The following is a 9,386-nucleotide window of genomic DNA, read 5'->3' on the forward strand; positions in this document are numbered from 1 at the left end:
TGTCTTTCAAATGACTTAAATGAGGGAATAGAAGGGGAACTTACCAAATTTGCAGACAACACTAAGCTGGCAGGAATAGCTAACATCCTAGAGCAGTGATGGCGAACCTCTTTTTTCTCCGGTGCTCACACTCATAATTCAATGCCTTGGGAGGGTAAAAACAGCTTCCCCCGCTCCCTGGAGGCCCTTTGGAGGCTGGAAATGGCATGTTTTCCAATTTCTGGTGGGCCCAGTAGGCTCGGAGGCTCTCTGGAAGCCAAAAACACCCTCCCAGATTGTCTGTGTGAGTCAAAAATAAGCTGGCCAGCACACACATGCACGTTGGAGTAGAGCTAGAGCAACAGCTCATATGCCAACAGATATGGCTCCGTATGCCACCTGTGTCACCTGTGCCATCACTGTCCTAGAAGGTAGGCTCAAGATCCGGATGGATCTTGACAGACCTGAGCACTGGGCCCTATCTAACAAAATGAAATTCAATGTAGAGAAAAGTAAAGTCCTATACTTAGATTTAAAAACCCAAAAGTTACATACAAAAGTTAAGCCTGGGTGAAACCAGGCTTAACAACAGTGACTGTGGGTGGGATCTTGGAGTCCGAGTGACAGACAGCTAAACATGAGCCAGCAGTGTACAGCAGCAGCCAAAAAAGCCAACACAATGCTGAATTGCACTAATAGGGGGATACAATCTATATCAAGTGAGGTACCAATACTTCTCTATAAAGCCTTAGTTAGACCGCATCTGGAGTATTGCATCCAGTTTTGGTCACCACACTATAAATAAGATATTGAGACTCTAGAAATAGTGCAAAGGAGAGCAACCAGGATGATCATAGGACTAAACACATGAAGAGTGGTTGCAGGAACTGGCATGGATAGTCTAGTGAAGAAAAGGACCAGAGGAGCCATGATAGCAATATTCCAATATTCAAGAGGCTGCCACAGAGAGGAGGGGGTCAAACTATTCTCTGAAGCATCTGAAGGACAGAGTGAATAATGGATGGAAACTGATCAAGGAGATATTCAACCTAGAAATAAGGAACTTTCTGACAGTGAGAACAATCAACCAAAGGAACAGCTCACCTTTGGAGCTTCATCACTTGGGACTTTGAAGAAGAGATTGGCCTGCCATTTGTCAGAAATGGTATAGGGTTACCTGCTTGAGCAGGGGGTTGGACTAGATGACCTACAAGGTCCCTTCCAACTCTGTTAATCTGTTAAAGACTGCACTGATTGCTAATATCAGGAATATATCATAAACTGCTAATAGAAACCCCAGCTTCTACATCCTATAAGATGCAACATGTTTCTAGCTCATTGGATAAAACGTATAAAAATTAAGACAGACAAATAGTAAAAAAATAATAATTGCTGTTTAGCATCATAGAAGTCAAATAAATAAATAAATAAATAAATAAATTCATATTGCTACTTTTTGAAAGCAATACATGTACATAACCTGCAGCTTATGATAAACATTTTTCTGGCCCTTTTATTTTCTGTATATTTTTTGCTAAGTTATTTAGATCATGTGTAATTTGTAATGGCTTTAAAGGAATATCCTCGGAGAGGGGTGGCATAAAAGTCCAATTAATAAATAATAAATATGGGAACAGGTATACTAAGATCTTCATATGAACTGTAGAAACTAAAAAATACTCCCACCTCAGAATTGTAATTTTTCATGCACCACTGATTATAATTTAATTTGATTTCATTTAATCCTTGCCCGTTCTTATTTTTTCTGAAGTTGAATATTTAAGTCTGAATGCAAAGGGCCACATGGGCTTTTCAGAACTTCCTACTACAGAGCTCTGGAGACCCGCTGAGAGTTAGAAACATTGCAAACAAGAAAGAACAAATGCAAGGACTACCAAGCCAAGGAGTTATGTGTAGTTTAATTATTTTAATTTTTAATTTATTAAATTTATAAGCTGCCCAACTCCTTCCAGACTCTTATTTGATGAGTCTTCCTAGTCTATTTTATGTGATGTCTTTAATAACTTAACAGGTAATTTTTTCAAGATATGGAAATCTATTATTTTAGAAATGCAGATGTTGAGGCTTAAATCTAAAAACAGAAAAGAGAAACAAGAAGTTAATGAATTGGCAAATGAACCATTAGACAAAACACACTTTGATTTAGCAATGCAAAGAGATATAAACATAATTAAATGAGACAATCAGTGAAGCTAACAGAAGTGGAATATAGTTCATAAGCAATGAACTTAGTGCAGAGTTCATGAAAAATGCTTAGTACCTAAAAGGGAAGTCACTGTTAATTAAGCCCAACATCTGTTGATTTTATGGATATTTCCAGGCAGCTTTTGAGGCTAAAATATAGAATACTGCAATTCACTGTATACGAAGAACATTCAAACATGTATTGCTCTGATTCACAGATTATTGTTATGTGGTTTATGTCCTAAATACAGTTTAAAATAGAGTACAGGGTACCTTCCTGTTTTTTTTCCAACAATAACCCTGGGAGATATGGGCCTGGGAGAGAATGACTGACCTGAAGTCGCCCAAGAATCTGTGATGGAGGCTGGAATAGAAGTTTGCTCTCTTCTCATCACACTGATTGTCCAGCATTTTCTTATTGAGCATTAATGGTTTTCCAAATAATGTCACAAAATAAGTAAAACCAGTTTTCTTTCCTGCATTTTCATCAACATTCTTGATTTGCCCACCTATAACATCTACCAAATAATTTATCATGAAGAAACCAAGTCCTTTTAGGCACAATACTCCATCTGCTGGCCAATTTATTAATGCTTAACTCGTTTTTCAGTTCTATCTTGATGTAATTTCTATTGAACATTTCTACAGATGTATTCTGTTTCCTGTGGGGATAACTTCTGACAACATCTGTCTTTTAATTCTTGAGCTCAGCTTCAGCATTTTAGTTTATTCTGAAATCAGTGTTTGTACAATAACTGAAATTTACATGCATATAATAGACATGCACAGGATTCAGGATTTGGAATTTCCCATTTTATGATGTGTCCATTTACATATAAGTTTTCATCTTGTCCATCCATTCTGCTTAGGTTTCTAGATGTAGGCTTACTCTCCTATCAGCATAATGGGACAACTGGAGAAGGATTTTGAGTGCATGTTTACTCACAATAGGGCCACAGCTGCCATGTGGAAAAGCTTTTGAGTGAAGATTTACATTCCAGCATGCTCAGCCATGTCAACTCAGGTTTACTGCATGCCATTAACTATCATATCCAGGTAAATTCCCCAACATTTTTACAACCAACAATTCGAGGAGATATGAAGGAAGAATGCTGCTAAGTTATAACAGTTTAAAAGATAAGCATAGAACTGAAGAATTCCACATTCATTTAAATATGGTTTGAGTGTCAAAGATTGTGAAGTTTTTGCTCTAAAAAGCCTCTTGTTATGAACTCTATACATTATTAATAAAGCAATGTATGCCTGTCTTCAAGTCTAATTTGTGCAATAATTCTGTGTTTCACAACATTTTCCTATTTCCTTTATTAGTCCTCCTAACATTAATTCAAGATAGAGTAAATTTATTGTCATCTTGTTAGATAATCCACCCAATACCATATTCCACCAAAATATCTTATTCTACCAGGCTTTAAATACTGGAATTAGACCTTCATTTTTCTTCCTCTGTACTACCTGTACCCCAAATTTAGAAATCCTCAACAGCCTGTCTGAAGATATCATTACCAAAACTCAGCAATCATTCCCTGAAAACATAGAACCACACCTACTATCCATGGAAAAAAAATATCCAAGCACTGTTAAAAACAAAATCTCCAAACCTAATTCCCTCTACCACTCCACCTCCACCTGTCTACACCCCAACAAGTCCACCTCAGCCACTACCCATACCACAAAGCCCAACTCTTCTTCAGACATCTCCACTCTTGTCAAAGATACAATGGAGCATGAACAAAAACGCAGGAATGGCATCCTCTTTGGCCTTGAAGAAAATGATGAACCTGATTTAATAAAAATATATAACATTATTCGCCAACAACATCACCTCTCTCATACAATCACCCCAGAAAACAGAAGTCTCCAGAAATGGACACAAGTACAGTGATGGCTCAGTGGCACCACGATTCTGCAGAGTGATTTGTAAAAATGAACCTACAAAACAGCTTTTCATTAAGACCATCAATTTCATAGTCAGAAACAGCACCAGTCACAACAAACTCAGATCCAGACCTGACCTGTCGTTCCTCCAACGCATCTGCTCCCGTGAACTAAGAGCTGAACTGAAGTGATGCCAAGACCTGGGTGACACCAACTTATACATCGACTATCGCACAGAATGCATCAAATCCAGGACCCACAACCCTCCCTTCATCTTCCAGCCTAACATCCCACACCAACCACCCTACTTCTCCCAACTGACCATCTCACAAAAACAAATCGACACCTACCAACCAACACTACAACAACAAAAGCAAAATGTCATCCCTAACACCACAAACAAAGACTAGGAAAGTGTGCCCCTTACTGCCTCTAACCAACACAAAACTTACTCCCAACACAAAACCAATCTCAAATGCAAATTATTAAATGCCAGAAGTATAGCCAACAAGATATCAGAATTCCTCCTCCTTGACTCCTCAGTCTTTGATATTATCTTTGTGAAACATGGCTCAATGCATCCTACTCAGACTCCATTATTACAACAAGGAACTATCTTGACTCGTTATGACTGTGAATCCCATAGAGGAGGCGGGGTAGCTATATTCTACAAAAAATCTCTAAATCTAAAAAACATCAAAGTTGCACAGGATCTATTGCTCCCTGAAACTATTGTCTGTGATCTTTCCCTAAATACCACAATTCACTTCTTACTATGACATTGCACATGCAAACAAATTATCAGAGCTACTAACATGGGCTACCCAGTGCCCACACCCCATCATCTTCCTCAGAGACCTCAACCTGCCACACATCAACTGGACATTAAATGAATGTAGCACGGAACCTATCCACTCTACTATATATAACACCGTCACCAATCTGGGACTTGACCAAGTAGTAACTAACAATACTAGAGTAGATAACTGTCTAGATCTCATCTTCTGCAACAACAAAAGTACAACATATGGCTTACAAGTAATAGAACCTTTCTCCAACAGTGACCACAGCATGATAAACTTCAGTTTCAACCTAAACCACACCGAGATCCACCCAAATAATGCGACACAGAAATTTAACTTCAAAAAAGAGAACTATGAACTCATTGATACCCATCTCTCAACATTAAACTGGCAAACTTGATTCGTAAACTGCAACTCTATGGATGACCTCTACAACACATTGTTGCTCGAGATGAAAATAATTATCAGACTTTACGTACCATTAACATCTACCTCAATCAAGAAAAATAACCTCCCCAACTCAATAAGAAAATTACAAACTAAAAAAAATCTGTCTGGCTTAAAAACAAAAAAGGACAAGTAGCAAACTTCAAAAGCCATTCTAAAAGCATATGCAACCAAATAAAAGCAGAATGTCTCAACTACCATAGCATACAAGAGGAAAACCTCCTACGCTCCAAATCCAATCAAGCTTTCTACAACTTTGTCAATAACAAATTCAAGGACTGTAGACCTATCCCACCTCTCAAAGGACCCAACAACAAAGAATGCCACTACGATTCATCCAAAGCTAACCTCCTGAACTTATTCTTTGGCTCTGTCTTTGTCAACAGCAATGGCTCATCCCCCAAATTCATCTCGCACCACAAACTCTCTCAATGACCTAACCCAAATAGACTTCAGTGAAGACCGAGTTGAAAAAGCATTATGTGACCTTAAACCATCTCTATCAGTTGGACCAGATGGCCTATGTGCATACTTCCTAAAAAAAACCCTCTCTTCTGCTATAGCTGAACCACTGAGCATAATCTTCAAAAAATCAGAACCAGCACGCTTCCCAAACTATGGTCAAAAGCTATGGTCATCCCCATCTTCAAAAAAGGAGACCCCTCTCTTGTCAATAACTACAGACCAATATCACTATGCTGCGTCCCATGTAAAGTCATGGAATCAATTATAAATTAATCAATTACTCTCCACCTAGAAACTAACAATCTGCTCTCTAACAAACAATTTGGATTCAGAAAAAACTATCCTGCAACCTGAAACTCCTCCACTGCAAAAACATATGGACAACTCATCTTGATCAAGGAAAATCTATAGATGCAATTTATATTGACTTCTGCAAAGCCTTCGATTCAGTAGTCCACGACAAACTACTTCTAAAACTCAAATCCTATGGCATCTCAGGATCCCTCCACAGATGGATTACAGCATTCCTGTCAAACAGACAACAAGTGGTTAAAATAGGAAGCACCATATCTACCCCTGTCCCTGTTAAAAATGATGTCCCCCAAGGTAATGTTCTGGGACCAACGCTCTTCATTCGCTACATAAATGACCTTTGCGATCTCATCACAAGTAACTGTGTTCCCTTTGTAGACGATGTAAAACTCTTCAACACCACCGATAACACAACTGCTCTCCAAAAAGACCTAGACTCTGTTTCTGATTGGTCTAACACATGGCAACTCCAAATCTCAACCAGCAAATTCTCTGTCCTTCACATCGGCAAAAAGAATCAAAACTCCAAATACAAACTGAATCAACAAATTATCACAGATAATCCCCACTCAGTCAAGGACATCGGAGTAGTAATAACTAAAGACTTAAGTGCCAAAGACCACTGCAACAACATTGCCAAAAAGGCTTTAAGAGTTGTTAATCTAATCCTACGTAGCTTCCGCTCTGGCAATTTCACACTACTTACCAGAGTTTATAAAACTTTTGCCAGACCCATCCTAGAATATAGCTCATCTGTTTGGAACCCATACCGCATTTCTGACATTAATACCCTCGAAAATGTCCATAAATACTTCACCAGAAGAGTTCTTCACTCCTCTACCCATAACAGAACACCCTACGAAACTAGACTAACAATACTGGGTCTAGAAAGCTTAGAACTAAGACGCCTCAAACATGATCTAAGTATTGCCCACAAGATCATATGCTGCAACGTCCTGCCTGTCAAAGATTACTTCAGCTTCAACCACAACACAAGAGCCCACAACAGATACAAGCTTAATATTAACCGCTCCAAACTTGACTGTAAAAAATATGACTTTAGTAATCGAGTTGTCGAAGCGTAGAATTCACTACCGGACTCTGTAGTATCATCTCCTAACCCCCAACACTTTACCCTTAGACTATCATGGTTGACCTCACCAAGTTCCTAAGAGGTCAGTAAGGGGCATACATAAGCGCACCAGAGTGCCTACCATCCCTGTCCTATTGTCTCTCCTATATCTCCTATATCTTCTCTTCTATACCTATATCTTTTTCTGGTATTCTCTCATAGTTATATTTCACTCCTTTATTTTCTCCTCTATTCCCCCTTTAATACATTCTGCCTGATTATATCCTCTATAACCCTCATTGTGTATTATTGTGTATTGGACAAAACAAACAAACAAATAAATAAATAAATGCAGTTCATAAAATCATATACTAAAATGTACTTCCTGTTAATGACCACTTCACTTTCAACCACAGCAATACATGAGCATGTAATAGATTCAAACTAAATGTAAACCGCTCTAAACTTGACTGCAGAAAATACAACTTAAGCAACAGAATGGTCAATGCCTGGAATGCACTACCTGACTCTGGTTTCTTCCCCAATCCTCAAAAACTTTAACTTTAGATTGTCTACAGTTGACCTCTCCCTGTTTCTAAGAGGTCTGTAAGGCGTGTGCATAAGCGCACCATTGTGCCTACCATCCCTGTCCTACTGTTCTATTATCCTCTTTTATCGTTACTTTTTACTTAAGTTTATACAAACTACTACTATCCTATACACATTTGACAAATAAATAAAATAAAATAGTTAAATCTTGAAAGTACACAGAGTCTTTCTTTCCCATGTGAAGCAGAGCTTGCCTGTTTCAACTTAGATTCCAGTTAGTGTAAATTTGACATTGGACAAAATGTATGAGAATCATAAGCAGTCCTCTCACATATCTATATATTTGTAAGACTCTTTGTCTGTTTGATATTTTGTAAGCTTCAATTGGGCAAAATGCTGTATCATAGGGCAAAACCTATCAACAAAGTAGTAGATGCTTGGAAAGAGTAGTAGATACTTGGAACAAACTTCCAGCAGATGTGGTTGGTAAATCCACAGTAACGGAATTTAAACATGCCTGGGATAAACATATATCCCAGACATGGGGTAGGCTGCTTCCGGGGGAAAAGGGACCACTGCTTGAAATCAGTCCCTTGTTCCGGCCCCATGGACTCAACCCCGGGGAACTGGTGACAAGCAAAATCCAGACCCTGAGCTCAGGCTGTTGCTGCTTAATGCCAGGTCTACTATAAATAAAGCTCCCCACATCCAGAATCTACTCCTGGAGGAGGAGGCAGATCTGGCATGTGTGACTGAGACCTGGCTGGGCCCAGAGGGAGGAGTTCCTCTCTCAGAAATGTGCTCAGCTGGTTTTCAGGTGTGGCACCAGCCGTGACCCCAAAGAAGGGAGGGGAGGAGTGGCAATTATAGCTAGAAAGGCCATCAAACTGTGTAGGCTCACTGTTACTGAGATTGCAGGTTGTGAGTCCCTTCTTATGAGGTTGGACCTAGGGGTACAGGTGGACTTGTTGCTCATGTACCTGCCTCCCAGCTGTGTGTCAACAGCCCTGCCTGTGCTACTCAAGGACTGGCGGTGGATTCCCCCAGACTTATTGGCCTGGGGAATTTTAATCTGCCGTCTCTCTGTGAATCCTCTTGGTTGGCACAGGAGTTCATGGCCACCAGGGCAACCATGGACCTGACCTAAGTAGTTTAGGGTCCAACCCATGAGAGGGGGCACACTCTCGACATGGTATTCCTCTTGGGGCAGTTGAGTAATTATCTGATTTTAAGGGGCTTAGAGATGTTGCCTTTGTCATGGTCAGATCATTTTCTACTGTGGCTTGATTTTAAGGCTCCAATCCTCCCCCGCAGGGAGGCGGAACCGATTAGGAGGTTCCGCCCCAGACGCCTGATGGATCCAGAAGGTTTTCAAAGGGCGCTTGGGGTTTTTCCAGATTCACTTATAAACAGTTCACCAGAGTCTCTTGCTGCAGCCTGGAATACGGCTGTGATGGAGGTTCTAGACCAAATTGCGCCTTTACGACCTCTCTGTGGCAACAGACCCTGGAGTTCTCCTTAGTTCACTGAGGAGCTCTGGGGAATGAAACGCCAGATGAGAAGTCTAGAGAAGCATTGGAGGAAAACCAGATCCGTATCTGACCAAACACTTGTAAAAGTTCATATTAACATTTACAAAGTGGCGATCAGGTCGACAC

Source organism: Erythrolamprus reginae, chromosome 5, assembly GCF_031021105.1.
Source record: "Erythrolamprus reginae isolate rEryReg1 chromosome 5, rEryReg1.hap1, whole genome shotgun sequence".
NCBI lineage: Eukaryota > Metazoa > Chordata > Lepidosauria > Squamata > Dipsadidae > Erythrolamprus > Erythrolamprus reginae.